At 47.1% G+C, this 21,822-nt stretch overlaps 1 protein-coding gene, 1 long non-coding RNA gene and 1 other non-coding gene across 7 annotated transcripts in view; 1 reads left to right on the top strand and 2 right to left on the bottom strand.

Annotated features, from left to right (window-relative positions):
* Window positions 1–5,277: 5,277 nt before the first annotated feature.
* Window positions 5,278–5,411, bottom strand: LOC115892566. Its single transcript, XR_004052435.1, has one exon. It is a non-coding gene; the product is annotated as a U11 spliceosomal RNA (small nuclear RNA).
* On the bottom strand, window positions 5,285–10,830 carry LOC115892334. Its single transcript, XR_004052221.1, has 2 exons — window positions 10,323–10,830; window positions 5,285–5,814 (listed from the first exon to the last, which is right to left on the bottom strand). It is a non-coding gene; the product is annotated as an uncharacterized LOC115892334 (long non-coding RNA).
* A 97-nt stretch (window positions 10,831–10,927) lies between these two features.
* TAF12 (TATA-box binding protein associated factor 12) overlaps window positions 10,928–21,822 on the top strand; it is a 39,347-nt gene continuing 28,452 nt past the window's right edge. The window contains exon 1 of one of the 5 annotated variants that reach the window (XM_010380335.2): window positions 10,928–11,094. The gene's annotated coding sequence lies outside the window, so the exon portion shown is untranslated. Of the gene's footprint in view, window positions 11,165–21,822 lie in introns of all 5 variants that reach the window. The other 4 variants (XM_030913407.1, XM_010380334.2, XM_010380338.2 and 1 more) reach the window with 4 other exon arrangements.

The raw sequence follows: 21,822 nt of genomic DNA, 5'->3' as shown, positions 1-21,822 counted from the left end.
ACTAAACATACACAGGCGTGGTAATGGGTGCCTGTAGTCCCAGCTACTTGGGAGGCTGAGGCAGGAGAATTGCTTGAACCCAGGAGGCGGAGGTTGCAGTGAGCCGAGATCGCGCCACTGCACTCCAGCCTGGGCGATGGAGCAAGACTCTGTGTCAAAAAACAAACATATGACGTAAGATTTATTACTTTCATATCAGACCGGACCTGGTGGTTCACGCCTGTAATCCCAGCACTTTGGGAGGCCAAGGCAGGCTGATCACTGCAGGTTAGGAGTTCAAGAACAGCCTGACCAACACGGTAAAACCCTGTCTCTACTCAAAATACAAAAATTATCCAGGTGCAGTGGCACACGCCTGTAATATCAGCTACTCGGGAGACTGAGGTGGGAGCCTCGGTTGAATCCAGGAGGCAAAGGTTGCTGTGAGCTGGGATCACACCACTGCACTCCTGCATTGCAGCCTGGGCGACAGAGCAAGACTCCATCTCAAAAAAATATGTATTAATTTGATTGGATTGAAGGATACAAAATATTGTTCCTGGGTGTGTCTGTGAGGGTGTTCGCAAAGGAGATTAACATTTCAGTCAGTGGACTTGAAGGGGCAGGACCACCCTCAGTTTGGGTGGGCACCATCTAATCAGCTGCCAGCGCGGCTAGAATAAAGCAGACAGAAGGTGGGAGCTGACTTGCTAAGCCTTCCAGGCTTCGTCTTTCTCCCTTGTGGGATGCTTCTTGCCCTCAAATATCAGACTCCAAGTTCTTTGGCTTTTGGACTCTTGGACTTAGACCAGTGGTTTGCCAGGGGCTCTTGGGCCTTTGGCCACAGACTAAAGGCTGCACTGTCGGCTTCCTTACTTTTGAGGTTTTGGGACTCTGAGCGACTGAGCTACTATTGTTTTTTTTTTTTTTTTTTTGAGACGGAGTCTCGCTCTGTTGCCCAGGCTGGAGTGCAGTGGCGCGATGTTGGCTCACTACAAGCCCCACCTCACAGGTTCACGCCATTCTCCTGCCTCAGCTTTCCAAGTAGCTGGGACTACAGGCGCCTGCCAACACGCCCGGCTAATTTTTTGTATTTTTAGTACAGACGGTGTTTCACCGTGTTAGCCAGGATGGTCTGGATCGCCTGACCTCGTGACCCACCTGCCTCGGCCTCCCAAAGTCCTGGGATTACAGGTGTGAGCCACTGCGCCTGGCCTTCTTTTTTTTTTTTTGAGACTGAGTTTCACTCCTGTTGCACAGGTTGGAGTGTAATGGCACTATCTCGGCTCACTGCAACCTCTGCCCCGGGTTCAAGCAATTGTCCTGCCTCAGCCTCCTGAGTAGCTGGGATTACGGGGGCATGCCACCATGCCCTGCCAATTTTTGTTTGTTTTAGTAGAGACAGCGTTTCATCATATTGGTCAGGTTGGTCTCAAAATCCTGACCTCAGGTGATCCGCCCGCCTTGGCCTCCAAAAGTGTTGGGATTATAGGCGTGAGCCACTGCGTCCAGCCCACTATTGGCTTCCTTGCTCCTCAACTTGTAGATGGTCTATCAAGGGACTTCACTTTGGGACCATGTGAGTCAATTCTCCTTAGTAAACTCCCTTTGGCTAGGTGAGGTGGCTCACACTTGTAATCCCAGCACTTTGGGAGGCCAAGGCAGGCAGATCACAAGGTCAGGAGTTAGAGACTAGCCTGGCCACCATGGTGAAACCTTGTCTCTACTAAAAAAAATACAAAACTTAGCCAGATGTGGTGGCATGTGCCTGTAATCCCAGTTACTCAGGGGCTGAGGTAGGAGAATTGCTTGAACTTGGGAAGTAGAGGTTGCAGTGAGCCTATGTTGCTCCACTGCACTCCAGCCTGGGCAACAGAGCAAGACTCTAGCTCAAAAAATAAAATAAAATAAAAATAAACTCCCTTTCATACATACATATGTTCTATTAGTTCTGTCCCTCTAGAGAACCCTAATACAGATTTTGGTACCATGTTGGCTAGGCTGGTCTTGAACTCCTGATCTCAAGTGATTCACCCACTTTGGCCTCCCAAAGTGCTGGGATTACAGGCATGAGTCACTACACCTGGGCTGTGTTGATTTATTTTATTTTATTTTATTTTATTTTATTTTTATGTGACGGAGTATCATTGGAGTGCAGTGGCACGATCTAAGTTCACTGCAACCTCCACCTCCTGGGATCAAGCAATTCTTCTGCCTCAGCCTCCTGAGTAGCTGGGATTACAGGCGCCTGCCACCATGCCTGGCTGATTTTTGTATTTTTAGCAGAGACGGGGGTTTCACCACGTTAGCCAGGCTAGTCTCAAACTCATGACCTCAAGTGATCCACTTGCCTCAGCCTCCCAAAGTGCTGGGATTACAGGTATGAGCCACAGTGCGTGACCCACACCTAGCTAATTTTATAAATTATTTGTAGAGATATCTTTAGGTCTTGAACTCCTGGCATCAAGGGATCCTCTCACCTTGGCTTCCCAAAGTGCTGGGATTACAGGTGTGATCCATAGCACTGGTCTTTATTATTATTATTATTTTGAATCATTGGCAGCCTCTTGGGCCAGAGTAGGCTCAGAGAGACTCCCGATATATATATTTTTAATTAATACCTATCCTAATGGGTGTAAAGTGCTATCTCATTATGATTTTGGTTTGCATTTTCCTAATGATTAGTGATGCTGAGCATCATTTCATGTGCTTATTGGCCATCTTTGGAGAAATATCTATGCAAGTCCTTTTGCCCATTATTAAATTGGGCTAGGTTTGTGTTGTTGTTGTTGAGTTATGAGTTCCTTATGTATTATGGATATTAATCCCTTATCAGATATGTTATTTACAAACATGTTCTCTGATGTCGGTTGTCTTTCCACTCTGTTGATAGTGTCCTTTGATGTACAAGGGTTTTTTTTTTTTTTTTTTTTCTGAGACGGAGTTTGGCTCATGTCCAGGCTGGAGTGCAATGATGCTATCTTGGCTCACCACAACCTCTGCCTCCTGGATTCAAGCGATTCTCCTGCCTCAGCCTCTCAAGTAGCTGGGATTACAGGCATGCACCACCACGCCCGGCTAATTTTTTTTTGTATTTTTAGTAGAGACAGGGTTTCACCATATTGGCCAGGTTGGTCTTGAACTCCTGACCTCGTGATCTGCCCACCTCGGCCTTCCAAAGCGCTGGGATTACTTGCGTGAGCCACCACAACCGGCTTTTTTTTTTTTTTTTTTTTTTTTTGAGACAGGGTCTCACTCTGTTGCCCAGGCTGGAGTGCAGTATCACGATCTTGGCTTACTGCAACTCTGCCTCCTGGGTGCAAGCAATTCTCCTGCCTCAGACTCCCAAGTAGCTGGGATTACAGGTGTCTGCCACCATGCCTGGCTAATTTTTGTATTTTCAGTAGAGACGGGGTTTCACCATGTTGGCCAGGCTGGTTTCGAACACCTGACCTCAGGTGATCTGCCCACCTCGGCCTCCCAAAGTGCTGGGATTAGAGGCATGACCCACTGTTCTGGCCTTCTTTTTTAAGATGGAGTTTCCCTGTTGTCACCCAGGCTAGAGCGCAATGGCAGGATCTCAGCTCACTGCAACCTCTGCCTCCCGGGTTCAAGCGTTCTCCTGTCTCAGCCCCCAGAGTAGCTGGGATTACAGGCACCCGCCACCATGCCCGGCTAATTTTTGTAATTTTAGTAGCAATGGGGTTTCACCATGTTGGGTAGGCTGGTCTCAAACTCCTGACCTCAGCTGATCTGCCCACCTCGGTCTCCCAAAGTGCTGGGATTATAGGCGTGAGCCACCACACCCAGCCGGGTTTTTCATTTTAATTTTAAAATTAATGTTAACATTTTAAAATTTGATGAAGACCAATTTATTTTTTGTTGCTTGTGCACCATTGTGTTATATGCAAGAAATCATTGACAAAGTCGATGTCATTTTCCCCTGTGTTTTCTCTAAGGGTTTTATAGTTTAAGGTCTTACATTTAGGTCTTTGATCCATTTTGAATTAATTTTCTTTTCTTTTTTTCTTTTTTTTTCTTTTTGAGACGGAGTTTCACTCTTGTTGCCCATGCTGGAGTGCAATGGTGCGGTCTCAGTTCACTGCAACCTCCGCCTCCTGGGTTCAAGCAATTCTCCTGTCTCAGCCTCCCTCGTAACTGGGATTACAGGCATGCTCCATCATGCCCGGCTAATTTTGTATTTTTAGTTAGAGACGGCGTTTCTCCATGTTGGTCAGGCTGGTCTTGAAATCCCGACCTCAGGTGGTACGTCCACCTCGGCCTCTCGGAGTGCTGGGATTACAGGCGTGAGCCACTGCGCCCGCCCTTGAATTAATCTTTTGTATATGGTATAAGGTATAGAAAAAGTGGCCGGGCGCGGTGGCTCAAGCCTGTAATCCCAGCACTTTGGGAGGCCGAGAGGGACGGATCACGAGGTCAGGAGATCGAGACCATCCTGGCTAACACGGTGAAACCCCGTCTCTACTAAAAAAATACAAAAAACTAGCCGGGCGAGGTGGCGGCGCCTGTAGTCCCAGCTACTCGGGAGGCTGAGGCAGGAGAATGGCGAAAACCCGGGAGGCGGAGCTTGCCGTGAGCTGAGATCCGGCCACTGCACTCCAGCCTGGGCGACAGAGCGAGACTCTGTCTCAAAAAAAAAAAAAAAGAAGAAAAAGTTTGCTGAGGCCTGGTGAAGGTAATTTCAATTTCCTCTGCGCAGGCCGGGCACGATGGCCACGCCTGTAATCCTAGTACTTTGGGGAGGCCGAAGTGGTCGGATCACCAGATCAAGAGATCGAGACCATCCTGGCCAACATGGTGAACCCGTCTCTACTAAAAATAAAAAATTAGCTGGGCATGATGGCGCACGCCTGTAGTTACAGCTACTCGGGAGGCTGAGGCAGGTCTCCTGGAGTCAGGGACTAGGTCTACTCCATTAGCTGCTATATTGTAACACAGTCGCTAAGTAATTTTCTGTTACGCGCGCCACCACGCACTTAGAATTTTTAAATTCTCTCGTTTGTGGGGGCTTCCAGCTGTGTTGCTCAGACTGGCCTCCCACACGAGAACACGCAGGGTTATCCCACCTCCACCGCCCAAGTACTAGGATACAGGTCTAGCACTGTCTTGCTACTTACGTATTACATTTGTTAAATACCCTGCTAACTTAGTCATCTGCTGTTCATGCAGACAGCTACGCAACTTCAAAGAGAAGAGCTCAAAGCTCAGTTTTCATCCAGCATACACAAGTAACGTCTAACCTCCCCAAAAAATTTGTCTAACTTGAGACAGAAAAAGAAGGGCGCCGGGACCAACGATCACCAGCTGCCCGAATATCAAAAAATTATGCTTCCGAAATCTCTTGATGTCGATTCCGCACGCAGAGCAATCGAGTTGCCCTACGTGTGCCACTCACGACAGAAGCCCTTTTTGCTTCATTTACTACCAAAGCGGGGTGGCAGTGTTAGCAAATCCATTTTTTGGTAAAGGTGAACACAAAATCCAAGCAACTCTTTATTTCAATTTCCTGAAGTTGGAGAGCGAATTTCATTTCTTCTGAACTGAAAGGAAGACTTCACAAGGAGAATCTAGAACTTGTCCTTTCCATTTTTACTTAGAAGAAAAGGACGTGAGTCGATATGCAAATATAAGCAGGGCTTGCTGGGAAGGTGCTGACGGGCGCCGAGGGAGTGGCGGGGAAGAGCGGCTGAGCAAGCGAGGGAGGAATCACTCCTTCCGGTTGCAGTAAGTGCTGGGTCTCTCTTGTCAACTGCTCACGACATAAGGCGTCTCATGGGTTTGGAATACAGGCTCTCAGCGGCTGTAGGTACCTAACTAGGGAAGACAAGAATCACAATCTATCCAAATTGAAAATGTGTAACTTGTGCCACCCCTAGCCACTACCCTGGAGCAGCCCAGGCAGGCGTGCAGTGGAAGCACAAGGTCACTGTAAGGGAAAACACCATCCTGACAACCACGCATAAGCTGATTGTCATGGTGTGTTCATATTGTGGCATGCTATATGCTGCACTTCGAAGGAGTGTTATTCGAAATGTTTTTCAAAATCGAGTGAAAAGAGTTGTAGAATGAGGCACAGCATAGCATTAATGTGAAAAATAAGATACTGTACCTGAGATGACTGAAGTAGATCTTTATCAACACAATTTTTTTTTTTTGAGACGGAGTCTCGCTCTGTCGCCCAGGCTGGAGTGCAGTGGCGCGATCTCGGCTCACCGCAAGCTCCGCCTCCCGGGTTTACGCCATTCTCCTGCCTCAGCCTCCCGAATAGCTGGGACTACAAGCACCCGCCACCGTGCCCGGCTAATTTTTTGTATTTTTAGTAGAGGCGGGGTTTCACCGTGTTAGCCAGAATGGTCTCGATCTCCTGACCTTGTGATCCGCCCGCTTCTGCCTCGGAAAGTGCTGGGATTATAGGCGTGAGCCACCGTTCCCGACCTGTTCCCATTTTTTTTTTTTTAATGGATAATGATGGACGGGTGCTGTGGGTCATGCCTGTAATCCCAACACTTTGAGAGCTCAGGAGTTTGAGACCACTCTGGGCAACATATAGAGACCTCGTCTCTACCCCAAAATAAAAAATTAACCGAGCATCGTGGCATGGGCCTGTGGTCCCAGCTACCCCAGAGGCTGGGGCAGAAGGATTGCTTGAGCCAGGGAAGTCAAGGCTACAGTCAGCCATAATCATGCCACCGCACTCCAGCCTAGGTGACAGATGAAGACCTTGTCTCAAAAAAATAAAACCAATATGTGACAATTGTAAAGAAATTGAAACAGCACAGAAATTATATAAAATCTGAAAATGCTTCCTCCAAACTGTTAATAGTTTAGTGTTTATCTTGCCAGACTGCTTTCTATGTATGTATGCATTGTATACATATAAATAAATGTTTTCAGGCCAGGCACGGTGGCTCATGCTTGTAATCCCAGCACTTTGGGAGGCTGAGGCAGGTGGATCACCTGAGGCCAGGAGTCTGAGACCAGCCTGGCCAACATGGTGAAACCCTGTCTCTATTAAAAATACAAAAAATTGGCCGGGCGTGGTGGCAGGTGCCTGTAATCCCAGCTACTAGGGAGGCTGAGGCAGGAGAATCGCTTGAACCCAGGAGGCAGAGGTTGCAGTGAGCCGAAATCGTGCCATTGCACTCCAGCTTGGGCAACAAGAGCGAACTCCATCTCAAAAAAAAATAATAATAAATAGCTGGGCGCGGTGGCTCAAGCCTGTAATCCCAGCATTTTGGGAGGCTGAGACTGGCGGATCATGAGGTCAGGAGATCGAGACCATCCTGGCTAACATGGTGAAACCCCGTCTCTACTAAAAAAAAAATACAACAACAACAAAAAAAAAAACTAGCCAGCGCCTGTAGTCCCAGCTACTCGGGAGGCTGAGGCAGAAGAATGGCGGGAACCCGGGAGGCGGAGCTTGTAGTGAGCTGAAATCCCACCACTGCACTCCAGCCTGGGCCACAGAGCGAGACTCCGTCTCAAAAAAATAAAATAATAATAATAATAAATAATAAAATAAAATGTTTTCAACAAAAAATATAGACTGTTAGGTATTTTACTTTCTTTAATATATTTTAATAATACATGGAGGTCCCTGCTCTTTACAAAGTAGAAGTCACAAGAGAAGGGAGATACATAAACAGGTCTTACATTGTAATAGGAAGCAGATGTGTTGTATAAACTTGTGAGAGGCCCAGAGATGGTGCTGTCAATTGCTCTTCCTATCATCCACCGATGTTATCTCTCTCTTTTCTTTTCTTTCTTTCTTTCTTTCTTTCTTTTTTTTTTTTTTTTTTTGAGACAGTGTGTTGCTCTGTCATCCAGGCTGGAATGCAGTGGTGCAATCATGGCTCACTGCAGCCTGGAACTCCTAGGCTCACGCAGATCCTCCTGCCTGTCAGTCTGCTGAGTGGCCAGGACTACAGGTCCACACCACCATGCTGAGGCTAATTGTTTTTTTTTTTTTTTTTTTTTTTAGAGACAGTGTCTCCCTATCTTGCCCAGGCTGGTCAAACTCCTGGGCTCAAGCAATCTTCCTGCCTGGGCCTCCCAAAGTGTTGGGATTACAAGTGTAAGCCACCACATCTCGCCTTATCTCTTTTTTTTTTTCCCAGTCTCACTCTGTTGCCCAGGCTGGAGTGCAGTGGCACGATCTTGGCTCACTTCAATCTCTGCCACCCAGGTTCAAGCGATTCTCATGCCTCAGCCTCCTGAGTAGCTGGGACTACAGGCATGCGCCGCTACGTCCCGCCAATTTTAAAAATATTTTTAGTCGCTTTCACCCTGTTGGCCACACTGGTCTTGAACTCCTGACCTCAAAGTGATCCACCTGCCTCGGCCTCCCAAAATGCTGGGATTACAGGCGTGAGCCACAGTGCCTGGCCTGGTCTTATCTGTTTTTTTTGTTTGTTGTTGTTGTGTTGTTTGAGATGGAGCCTTGCTCCCTTGGTGCAGGCTGGAGTACAGTGGTACAATCTCAGCTCACTACAACCTCCACCTGCCGGGTTCAAGTGATTCTCCTTCCTCAGCCTCCTGAGTAGCTGGGGTTACAGGTGTGTGCCACCAAGCCCAGCTAATTTTTGTATTTTCAGTAGAGACGGGGTTTCACTATTTTCGCCAGGATGGTCTTGATCTCCTGACCTCATGATCCTCCTGCCTTGGCCTCCCAAAGTGCTGGGATTACAGCCAGGGTGCCCAGCCCTTATCTCTTAAAAAAAGAAAAAGAAAAAGAAAAATAATCTACTTGGGAAGCTGAGGTGGAGGAGGATCGCTTGAACACAGGAGTTTGAGGCTGTAGTGAACTATGATTGCGCCACTGCACTCCAGCCCAGGTGACAGAGTGAGACCCTGTATCATTTAACAATCACCATATGGCCAGGAGCGGTGACTGAAGCCTGTAATCCCAGCACTTTGGGAGGCCGAGACGGGCGGATCATGAGGTCAGGAGATCGAGACCATCCTGGCTAACACGGTGAAACCCCGTCACTGGGTGTGGTAGCGGGCATCTGTAGTCCCAGCTACTCGGGAGGCTGAGGCAGGAGAATGGCGTGAACCCGGGAGGCGGAGCTTGCAGTGAGCTGAGATCCGGCCACTGCACTCTAGCCTGGGCGACAGAGCGAGACTCCGTCTCCAAAAAAAAAAAAAAAAAAACAAAAAACAAAAAAACAAACAAACAAACAAAAAAACACCATAATTTCACTGTTCTTCCAACACCTTCCCATTGCATACTGAATATAATCTCAAGTCCCCATCATAGTCTAGTCTAAAAGGTCCAGACTATAACAAACCCCTGCCTACCTCTCCAAACTCGTTGTCTTTCCTGGTTACCAAAGCTGCAGCCACCTTGGCCATCCTGGTCCTTGAGTAAGTGTTTTCCTTACTGATGACCATGGCTCAGGCCATCAGACAGCTAGATAAGTGGCTTATTCCAGTATTCTCTTCTATCACCTTTTTGTGCAGTTGCTAATGGTCTGTTTCCCACTCTAGGTTGCAGACTTTCTAAGGACAAGGATAGCCACCAGTTATGTACTCAGCACATAGCAAAAGGTTTGTCACACAATGAGACTCAATAAATACTTGTTGAATGAACATATATACATTCAACCTGGATCTTAAAAAAGATGTATAGGCGTTCAACAACAAAAAGTGGTATGCCACACCCTCAAAAGAATGGAGAGCAGTGGGAAGGAAATAAGGCTAGGAATACAGCTTGGAGCCCAATGTTCATGAGGACTTGAATCTGAGAATTTGGATTGAGTGGCAGTGTAGAGGGTGGATTGGGAACGTGGTAGGATGAGGATTAGGAAGATAGAAAGACAGGGCAGGATGCCGCACCAATCTGGGCACCTTTCCTAATTTCTGCTGGCAGATACTGTGGCTCACTCTGGCCTGTCACAGCTCTTTATACATTTTTTGGTGTGTTTGTGGGTTCTTCTTCATTTTACTGTGAACCTTACAGATGCTGGAACTGGGTCTTACTTGCATACCTAACATTCCAGCATACAGTAAAAAATAACAGCAGTTCTCTCTCTTTTTTTTGAGACAGAGTCTCGCTCTGTCACCCAGGCTGGAGTGCAGTGGCGCGATCTTGGCTCACTGCAACCTCCGCCCCTCCAGTTTTAAGCAGTTCTCTGCCTCAGCCTCCGGAGTAGCTGCGATTACAGACGCGTGCCACCACGCCCGGCTAATTGTTTTGTATTTTTAGTAGAGAAGGGGTTTCACCATCTTGGCAAGGCTGGTCTTGAACTCCTGACCTCGTGATCCTAGGCCTCCCAAAGTGCTGGGATTACAGGCGTGAGCCACATAAAAGCAATTCTCACCAATCATTTGACAGCCGAAAAACTGAAAGCATTAGAGAATGCTACAGGACAGGCTTTGGCTTAGTAGTGAGGTCTGAGTTCAAGCTGAGGCTCTGCACTTAATAGCTAGAACTTTGCTTAATCTCTCACAGGTCTCCTCTAAATGACTAAATGGCGTAACGGAGGTAAGCGGATTAGGACAATTCCTGGCAAACAGTCAGCACTCAATTGTTATTACTGAATTGCCAGTTCACAGGCACAACCAACCGATCTGTCTCATCTCCCGGTTCCTGTGTTGCCAACTTCCTCGCTGAGGTTCAACAGGATACCTGTGGGGTAATGTGTCCCAGATGATATCCCGGTCCTGATACCATGACAAAGGCACCAACCAAAAATGGCGACCTCAAAGCCATCCGAGGGCGTCAATTACCCGTCATGCTACCGATGGATAAATAAGCAGAGTCGGGAAGAAAAGCTAGTGAAGGATTGTTAACGCCGGTGTGGAATAGGCAGAACTCGCTCATGCTGCCACTCAACTACAAGCAGTTAAAAGCGCAAGCTGCAGGCTGTAGCTACACACAGCTCAATACCGCCACCACGTGTCGAAGGGCAGTCTGCGCCTGCGCAAGCAAGGCGCGCGCCCGCCGGCCGGAAGAGCCGCGCGTTTCCGGGTTGGAGGCGGGGAGCGGTGCCGGAAGTAGTCGGGGAGGGCCGCGCAGTCGGACCGGCTGCTGAGACGAACGCTTCTCTGGGGCAGTCTCCGCATATCATGGGGAGATAGACGCTGCTGCCTGTGAGTCTTGGGCCCTGGCAGTTGAGGAACAAGAGCGGGAGGAGGGAGTCAGGACCCAGATCTACAGTAGGTCAGTGTTTGAAGGACCAGGTTGTGGACGAGACGGGGCTGTGAGGATTCAGGCTCTTGGGAAGGGACTGACAGAGGATCAGGCTCGGAGAAGACGCGGCTGTGGGGACCCGGGCTCCAAGACGGGACTTAGGGAACGGGGACGGATCTGAGTTCTCCGGCATCTGAGGGAAAGTGGTCTGAGAGGAGCAGGATTATGAGGACCCGCACTCCTACGAGGAGAGGGTCGGAAAGGAACGGGGTGTGAAGACACGGGCTCCGGAGAGGTAAAAGTGGAGCGGTGAGGACTTGGGCTTCTAAGAGGCAGAAGCGGGACAGTGAAGACCCGGCCTCCTAAGGATTCAGAAACGGGGCAGCGAAGACTTAGGTTCCTGAGGGGCAGAAGCAGACAGAGAAAACTTGAGTTTGGAAGGGAACAGAAGCGGACAGTGAAGACTGGGGCTTCTTTGGGGACGGGATCCGGGCTTTGAGACTCCGAGTACCTGAGTCTCGGAACAGGGCGGTGAGGACCCAAGCTCCTAAAAGCCTTGGATCTAAGGGACCATGGATGTGAGATCAGCCTAGAAAGTAAAGGGAAAGGGTTTGGAAAAGATTTAGTGATCCATTTTTTTTTCACAGTATTCCCTGAACCCAGAGAGAGAAAGGACGTATTCAGGGGAAGACAACTTCTCCTTCGCACTGCCTGCTTGGCTCTTGGCAGGCTTTTCTTGTGTTAGATACTCAATCTAGGAAGCCCACATGCAAACATCTTCATTTTCTGCTTCATTCTTGGGAATCAGATGTGAAGTTGAAAACAGTTGGAACTCAGTTATATACTTGATAAGTGCTTTAAATCCCATTCCACTCAACCCTGAATGAGCACAGATCTCTGCATCTCAAGTAAAAGAATGTCAGTGATGGAAGAGTCCCAAAAGATCATCTTTTAAAAACTCCTATTTTACATTTAAGGAGGCTAAGGTTCAAAGAGGTTTAGGATTACAGTGAGGCAATGGTTAGTTAGATCATAATTTTAATACAGTACCCTTCTGTGCGTAGCAAATGAGATGCTTGGTTAATGTTCCTTAAATGCTTCCAGAATCTTTGCTTTATCTTCAAACTCAGGAGGGAATTTATTTTTTTTTTTGAGACAGGTTCTCTCTCTGTTGCCCAGGCTGAAGTGCAGTGGCTCAGTCTTGGCACCGTGCACGTCAACCTCCTAGGCTCAAGCAATCTTCCCCCCCATATATACCTCCTGAGTAGCTGCAACTACAGGCATGTGCCTCCACGCCCTGCTAATTTTTAAATTTTTTGTAGAAACAGGGTCTCACTATATTGCCCAGGCTGGTCTCAAACTCCTAGGCTCAAGTGATGCTCCCACCTTGGCCTCCCAGAGTGCTGGGATTGCAGGCATGAGTCATTTACCCCCGCTTCCAGTTTTTTTTTTTGAGACAGAGTCACCCAGGCTGGCGTGCAGTGGCACGATCTCGGCTCACTGCAATTTCTGCTTCCCCGGTTCAAACGATTCTCCTGTCTCAGCCTCTCAAGTAGCTGGAATTACAGGTGTGTGCTACAATATCCGGCTAATTTTTGTATTTTTAGTAGAGACAGGGTTTTACCATGTTGGCCAGGCTGGTTTCGAATTCCTGACCTAAAGTGATCTGCCCACCTCAGCCTCCCGAAGCGCTGGGATTATAGACATGAGCCACCACGCCTGGCCCAGTTTTTATTTCCAGTAAAAACTGGAAATTTTTACAGTTTCTGATACTTTGAGTGTTGTTACTGCATTGACATTGATACAGTAAATGCCACTTAATAATAAGGAAACCTTTATTTTTATTTTTATATTTTTGAGACAGGGTCTTGTTCTGTTGCCCATAGTGGAGTGCAGTGGCATCATCATAGCTCACTGCAACCTATATTCTTGGGCTCAAGCACTCCTCCTGCCTCAGCCTCCTGGGTAGCTGGGACTACAGATATGAGCCACTACACCCAGCTAATTTTTAAGTTTTTTTTTTAGAGACGGTGTTTGGCTGTGTTGCCTAGGCTGGTGTTGAATTCTTGTCCTCGGCCGGGCGCGGTGGCTCAAGCCTGTAATCCCAGCACTTTGGGAGGCCGAGACGGGTGGATCACGAGGTCAGGAGATCGAGACCATCCTGGCTAACACACGGTGGAAACCCCGTCTCTCCTAAAAATACAAAAAAAACTAGCCGGGCGGAGGTGGCGGGCGCCTGTAGTCCCAGCTACTCGGGGAGGCTGAGGGCAGGAGAATGGCGTGAACCCAGGGGCGGAGCTTGCAGTGAGCTTGAGATCCGGCCACTGCACTCCAGCATGGGTGACAGAGCGAGACTCCGTCTCAAAAAAAAAAAAAAAAAAAATTCTTGTCCTCAAGTGATTCTCCCACCTTGACATCCCAAAATGTTGGGATTATAGGCATGAGCCACTGCACCTGGCTGGAACCTTTAAATAAAGCTCAGTGTTCTTTCTTTCTTTCTTTCTTTCTTTCTTTCTTTCTTTCTTTCTTTCTTTCTTTCTTTCTTTCTTTCTTTCTTTCTTTCTTTCTTTCTTTCTTTCTTTCTTTCTTTCTTTCTTTCTTTCTTTCTTTCTTTCTTTCTTTCTTTCTTTCTTTTCTTTCTTCTTTCTTTCTTTTCTTTCTTTCCTTCTTTCCTTCCTTCCTTTCCTTCCTTTCCTTCCTTTCCTTCCCTTCTTTCCCTTCTCTCTTTTTCTCTTTCTCTCTTTCTCTCTTTCTCTCTCTCTCTCCCTTTCTCTTTCTTTCTTTCTTTCTTTCATAAGCTGTTTGGAAAGCCATAAATAAGTGTGTCCTGCATTTTTAGTGCAGACATTTACTAGGGATGGCTGCTTTTGGATAAGGATGGTGGGGAGACTTGCACCAGTCACTTACTTCAATATTAATATCTTTTTCTGAAACCTACTCAGACTAACCAGGCACAGCTTATGTACTTTCGAGTATTCTATGATTTAATTATCACAGTCCCACAAGTTAGATATTGTCAGTCTCGTTGTACAGATAATGAAATAGGTTTAGAGAGGTTAAATACTTTGCCTGAAATCACACAGTACTGAGTGACCCAACCCCAGTTACGTGTGCCTCTAAAACTTTTTTCTACTCTTCTAAGTGGATTCCTCTGTCTCAGTTTGTCCATCAGCAAAATAGAAGTAATCGTTATACAAAACATATAATTGAATAAAAGCATCCCCTCCTTCTTAAGGCTCCTCTAAATGTCAAGCACTATAACTTATTAGGGTACTTATGTATTGTGGCATTTGAGGAGAACTAAATTCTCTTTTCACAGAAGCATAGATTAAGATAGAAAAATGGGAACTTTGTAGAGCTTTTACTTGCAATGTAGAAAGACATATTTAATTTTAGATTTAAGAGGCCAAGAAAGACTAATTTGGACTGGGCATAATGGCTCATGCTTGTAATCCCAGCACTTTAGGAGGCCAAGGCGGGCGGGTCACCTGAGGTCAGGAGTTCGAGACCAGCCAGGCCATCATGGCAAAACCCCATCTCTACTAAAAATACAAAAATTAGCTGGGCATGGTGGCGCATCCCCGTGGTCCCAGCTACTCTGGAGGCTGGGGTGGGAGAGAATCACTTGAACCCTAGAGGTGGAGGTTCCAGTGAGCCGAGATTATGTCACTGTACTCCAGCCTGGATGACAGAATGAGACTCTGTCTAAAAAGAAAAAAAAAGTAATTTGAAAAACAAGGGCTTAAATTTGATTAACTTTCCAGTTAATTATATCATGAACTAGATGTTTGGGGGAATTGGGCTTTTAAAACTACTATTTTTTTCCCCAGAGTCTGTACTATTTGCAAGCGCCTGTTATATATAAATGATCAAAACTTACTTATACCAACTTATGAGGGAAAGCATACCCATGCCCATGTCACCACTTCAAAGTACTTGATGGTTTAATTAATGATAATTTATGCCTGAGTTAACATCCTTCCCTATACTTGCAGAATGTACTTTATTTCATTTGTGGCTCTAGCATTGACTTATTATAATAGGACTTCAAAATACCCGATCAGAAAATCATTGCATTATAATCAGAGCCAATAGGAACAAAGGACAAAAGGACATACTACCTTTTTTTTTTTTTTTCTGTGAGATGCAGTTTCGCTCTTTCATTCTTATTGCCCAGGCTGGAGAGCAGTGGTGCGATCTTGGCTCACTGCAACCTCCGCCTCCTAGGTTCAAGCAATTCTCCTGCCTCGGCCTCCTGTGTAGCTGGAATTACAGGCACACGCCACTATGCCTGGCTAATTTTTGTATTTTTAGTAGAGATGGGTTTCACCATATTGGCCAGGCTTGTCTCAAACTCCTGACCTCAGATGATCTGCCTGCTCGGCCTCCCAGAGTGCTGAGATTACCGGCAGGAACCACTGCGCCTGGCCCAGGACATAGCACCTTTTTAAAAAAATTGGTAGAAAGGCCAGGCGCGGTGGCTCAAGCCTGTAATCCCAGCACTTTGGGAGGCCGAGACGGGCGGATCACGAGGTCAGGAGATTGAGACCATCCTGGCTAACCGGTGAAACCCCGTCTCTACTAAAAAAATACAAAAAACTAGCCGGGCGAGGTGGCAGGCGCCTGTAGTCCCAGCTACTCGGGAGGCTGAGGCAGGAGAATGGCGTGAACCCGGGAGGCGGAGCTTGCAGTGAGCGGAGATCCGGCCACTGTACCCCAGCCTGGGAGACAGAGCCAGACTCCGTCTCAAAAAAAAAAAAAAAATTGACAGAAATAGGGGCTGGGCCTGGTGGCTCATGCCTGTAATCCCAGCACTTTGGGAGGTTGAGGCAGGCAGATCACTTGAGGTCAGGAGTTCAAGACCAGCCTGGCCAATGTGGTGAAGCCCCGTGTCTGCTAAAAATACAAAAATTATCTAGGCGCAGTGGTAGGCACCTGTAATCCCAGCTACTCTGGAGGCTGAGGCAGGAGAACCACTTGAACCGGGGAGGTGGAAGTTGCAGTGGGCCGAGATCACACCACTGCACTCCCGCCTGGGCAACAGAGCAAGACTGTGTCTTAAAAAATTAAAATAGGCCAGGCACAGTGGCATATGCCTGTAATCCTAGCACTTTGGGAGGCTGATGTGGGCAGATCACCTGAGGTCAGGAGTTCGAGACCAGCCTGGCCAACATGGTGAAACCCTATCTCTACTGAAAATACAAAAATTAGCTGGGCATAGTGGCATGTGCCTGTAGTCCCAGCTACCTGGGAGGCTGAGGCAGGACAATTGCTGGAACCAGGGAAGCAGAGGCTGCAGTGAGCTGAGATCGCGCCACTGCACTCCAGCCTGGGTGACAGAGCGAGACTCTGTATCAAAAAAAAAAAAAAAAAAAAAAAATTAGGCTGGGCACGGTGGCTTATGCCTATAATCCCAGCACTTTGGGAGGCCGAGGCAGGCGGATCACCTGAGGTTGGGAGTTCGAGACCAGCCTAACCACCATGGAGAAACCCCATCTCTACTAAAAATACAAAATTAGCCAGGCGTGGTGACGCATGCTTGTAATCCCAGCTACTCGGGAGGCTGAGGCACGAGAATCCTTTGAACCCAAGAGGCGGAGGTTGCAGTGAGCTGAGATTGCCCTGTTGCACTCCAGCCTGACTGACAAGAGTGAGACTCTGTCTCAAAAAATAAAATAAAATAAAATAAAACTACAATACAATAAAATAATTAGCCGGATGTGGTGGCAGACGCCTGTAATCCCAGCTACTCGGGTGGCTGAAGCAGGAGAATCATTTGAACCCAGGAGGTGGAGGTTGCAGTGAGCCGAGATCGCACCACTACATTCCAGACTGAGCGATAGATAGAGACTCCATCTCCAAAGAAAATAAAATAATTTAAAAAATATATTGCTCAAGCCTGTAATCGCAGCACTTTGGGAGGCTGAGACGGGCGGATCACGAGGTCAGGAGATCGAGACCATCCTGGCTAACCTGGTGAAACCCCGTCTCTACTAAAAAATACAAAAAAAAACTAGCCGGGCAAGGTGGCGGGCGCCTGTAGTCCCAGCTACTCGGGAGGCTGAGGCAGGAGAATGGCGTAAACCCAGGAGGCAGAGCTTGTAGTAAGCTGAGATCCGGCCACTGCACTCCAGCCTGGGCGACAGAGCAAGACTCCGTCTCAAAAAAAAAAAAAATATATATATATATATATAGAAATGGGGTCTCACTACGATTACCCAGGCTGGTCTCAAACTCCTATCATCAAGTGATCCTCCTGCATCTGCCTCCCGAAGTGCTGGGCTTGTAGGCATGAACCATGACACCCGGCAAAGACATACTACTTTTGATTGGGATTCCTTATGGAAAGCCCCAAAGTATTTTGTAGGTACTATATCAGCAATGTTTACAGGCTGCACTGTGAAACAGGTGTGTTGGAGGCAGACAGACTTTGAAATCTCTATGTATGGATGTAATTTAAGTCAGACAGGGAGGGTAAAGAGGGCAACAACAACAAAAAAAGAAAATCTTTTTTCTGGAGATGGAGTCTCGCTCTGTCTCCTAGGCTCGAGTGCAGTGGGGTGATCTTGGCTCACTGCAGCCTCTGCCTTCCGGGTTCAAGCACTTCTCCTACCTCGGCCTCCCCAGTAGCTGGAATTACAAGCACACACAGCCACACCCAGCTAATTAAAAAGAAAATCTTACACTGAATTTTTTTTTTTTTTTTGAGATGGAAGCTTGCTCTGTTACCCAGGCTGGAATGCAGTGGTGTGATCTTAGCTCACTGCAACCTCCACCTCCCAGGTTCAAGCAACTTTAGAATTTGCCTGGTCCGGCCAAAGGTGGAGGTTGCAGTGAACCAATATCGCGCCACTGCGCTCCAGCCTCAATGACAGAGTGAGACTCTGTCTCAAAAAAAAAAGGAAAAAAAGAATTTGCCTGGTCCAACTCCTAATTATGGATGTGGAAACTGACCAAAGATGGCACCCAGCCCTCTTGATTTGGGTTTTCCACGGTACCTCTCATCAACCTCCTGCTGACCACTTGTTGCTACCATTTGTTTTCAGTCCACCATTATTTTGATAATCTTTGAAGTCATAAAGAAAACTTATATGGTGCCAGCACATATGGATATGTGTGCTGGGTTAGCAGCAGGATGGGTTAAACACTGGTAGTTTTTGAGAGATGGGGTCTTGCTTTATTTTCCAGGCTGGAGCATGGTGGCTAGCCACAGGCCTATCACAGTGTACTACAGTCTCGCATTCGTAGGCTCAAGCCATTCCATCACCTCAGACCTCATAGTAGCTGGGACTATACGTGTGTGCCACTGCATTGAGCAGTATGTTGATTTTTTTTCCCCCCCAAGACAGGGTCTTGCTTTGTCACCCACGGTGGAGTGCAGTGGTGCCATCACATCTCACTACTGCATCAATCTCCTGGGCTCAAGCAGTCCTCCTGCCTCAACCTCCCAAGTAGCTGGAACCGCAGGTGCATGCCACCACGCCTGGCTAATTTTTTGATTCTTTTTTTTTTTTTTTTTTTTTTTTGTAGTGACGAGATCTTACTATGTTGCCCAGGCTGGTCTTAAACTCCTAGGCTCAAGTGATCCTCCCACTCAGCCTGCCAAACTGCTAGAATTATAGGTGTGAGCCACCAAGCCCACCCTGTACTTCATTATTAAGTTAATTTTTTCAGATGAGAAAATTGAGGCATAAAGAGATTATGTAACTTGCTCAATACAGCTAAAAAGTGGCACAGTTGGTACTTAAACCCAGATACTGCTACCATCGTTCATATCCTTGACCACTGTACCATACACTATACTACCTTTTGTTGTTGTTAGAGACAGGATCTTTTTGTGTTGCCCAGGCTGGTCCTCAACTCCTAACCTCAAAAAATCCTCCCATGTTGGCCTCCCAAAGTTCTGGGATTACAGATATGGGGTCCCACATGTGGCCTATACTGCCTTTTTGATAAATCAAAACCAGCTGGAGCCTCAATTAACCAATCCTAATTGCAAACTGGAAAAAAATCTTGAATTTCTGTTGCTCTGGAGTCTCACAGACTGCAAATAATTGATCCTTTTTAGCTTATTTAGGCTGGGAAATATGAGCTCATTTAGATACATTTAGAAGCCACAGAGGAAAGAAACAGCTAGGTAGAAAAACCAGTCATTAAGTGAAGTCATGCACCACAGTATAGGGCTTTTGTGCCATCAGGCCAGTCCTCTTGATTCCAATATTTTGCATAAATAATAAATTACTAAACATTTCAGAGGTAAACAAAAAACTTTTGAACGCTACCTGGTCTTCTGTTCCCCTTTCTCTTCACCTTTGTTTTGTTTTTTAAAAAAACAGTTAATGGAATAGATGTACAGAGAATACCAGGGTCTTACAACTGTTGCAAGGTCTCCTTAATTCCTACCCTATGAAAAATTAGATCCTCTCAATACAATAATAGGGTTGCAGCTAGACTTCTGTTTGAAGTACAAGGTTGTTAAAAGGGAAGTAATTAGGGCTTGTCATCCTCAGCCTGTCAACTACAGTTTAAAAGGAGGGAGGATAGATGTGGTTTTATTTATTTATTTATTTATTTATTTATTTATTTATTTATTTATTGAGACGGAGTCTTGCTTTGTCGCCCAGGCTGGAGTGCAGTGGCGTGATCTCAGTTCACTGCAAGCTCTGCCTCCCGGGTTCATGCCATTCTCCTGCTTCAGCCTCCCCACTTGCTGGGACTACAGGCACCTGCCACCACACCCGTCTAATTTTTTGTATTTTTTTTTTTTTTTTTTTTTTTTTTTTTTTGAGACAGAGTCTCGCTTTGTCGCCCAGGCTGGAGTGCAGTGGCCGGATCTCAGCTCACTACAAGCTCCGCCTCCCGGGTTCCCGCCATTCTCCTGCCTCAGCCTCCCGAGTAGCTGGGACTACAGGCGCCGCCACCTCGCCCGGCTAGTTTTTTGTATTTTTTAGTAGAGACGGGGTTTCACCGTGTTAGCCAGGATGGTCTCGATCTCCTGACCTCGTGATCCGCCCGTCTCGGCCTCCCAAAGTGCTGGGATTACAGGCTTGAGCCACCGCGCCCGGCCTTTTTTCTTTTTTTAGTAGAGTTGGGGTTTCACCCAGTTAGCCAGGATGGTCTCGATCTCCTGACCTCGTGATCCACCCGCCTCAGCCTCCTAAAGTGCTGGGAGTATAGGTGTGAACCACTGCGCCTGGCCTACTTATTTATTTTTGAGATAGAGTCTTGCTCTTGTTGCCCAGGCTGGACTGCAATGGCGTAATCTCGGCTCACTGCAACCTCTGCCTCCTGGGTTCAAGCGATTTTCCTGCCTCAGCCTCCCTAGTAGCTGGGATTATAGGCATACCCCACCATGCCCTGCTAATTTTGTATTTTTAGTAGAAATGGGGTTTCTCCATGTTGGTCGGGCTGGTCTCAAACTCCTGACCTCAGGTAATCTGTCCACCTCAGCCTCCCAAAGTGTTGGGATTACAGGCATGAGCCACTGCACCTGGCCCAGATGAGGTTATTTAAATTGAACTCTAACCCATACAATCGTGTTTTGATAGAATTATTAAATATTTTCAACTGCAGATCACTGGGGGATGGACTTTCCATATTTTCTTTGTGAATCATAGCACACAATTTCTACATAGTAGGTAATAGTAAGGGTTAATTATTATTGTTCTCTCAAACTGTCCCACAGTTAATGGCTGTTTTTTGTGGTTTTTTGTTTTGTTTTGTTTTGTTTTTTATATGGAGTCTCTGTCACCCAAGCTGGAGTGCAGTGGTGCTATCTCAGCCTCCCAAGTTCAAGTGATTCTCCTACCTCATCCTCCTAAGTAGCTGAGATTACAGACGAGTGCCACCACGCCTGGCTAATTTTTTTGTATTTTTAGTAGAGAAGGGGTTTCACCATGTTGGTCAGGATGGTCTCGAACTCCTGAACTTATGATCTGCCCGCCTCGGCCTCCCAGAGTGTGGGGATTACAGGTGTGAGCCACGGTGCCCAGCCAGTTAATGCCTCTTTTTATGTTTTTGATTTTTATTTATTTTTTATTTTTTTGAGACAGAATCTTACTCTGTCACCCAGGCTGGGGTTCAGTGGCACGATCGCGGCTCACTGCAGTCTCCACCTCCTGGGTTCAAGTGATTCTCCTGCCTCAGCCTCCCAAATAGCTGGGATTACAGGCACACGCCACCACACCTGGCTAATTTTTGTATTTTTAGTAGAGATGGGGGGGTTTCACCCTGTTGGCCAGACTGGTCTCGAACTCCTGACCTCAAGTGATCTGCCCATCTCAAGCCTCCCAAAGTGCTGGGATTACAGAGGATGAGCCACTGCACCTGGCCCCGTTTTATTTTTTAAAATTTATTTTTTGGCTGGGCACAGTGGCTCATGCCTGTAATCCCAGCACTTTGGGAGGCTGAGGCAGGAGGAGCACTTGAGGTTGGGAGTTCAAGACCAACCTAGCCAACATGGCGAAACGCCATCTCTACTAAAAAACGCAAAAATTAGCCAGGCCTGGTGGCACGTTCCTGTAATCCCAGCTACTCTGGAGGCTGAGGCAGTAGAATCACTTGAACCCGGGAGGCAGAGGTTACAGTGAGCCAGGGTTGGACCCCTGTACTCTGGCCTGGGCAACAGAGTGAGAGTCTATCTCAAAAAAAAAATAGGCCGGGCGTGGAGGTGCACGCCCTGTAATCCC

The sequence above is a fragment of the Rhinopithecus roxellana genome, chromosome 12, assembly GCF_007565055.1.
Source record: "Rhinopithecus roxellana isolate Shanxi Qingling chromosome 12, ASM756505v1, whole genome shotgun sequence".
Classification (NCBI taxonomy): Eukaryota; Metazoa; Chordata; class Mammalia; order Primates; family Cercopithecidae; genus Rhinopithecus; species Rhinopithecus roxellana.
Note: the sequence above shows the minus strand (reverse complement) of the source record. Positions and strands in the feature narration are given on the sequence as shown.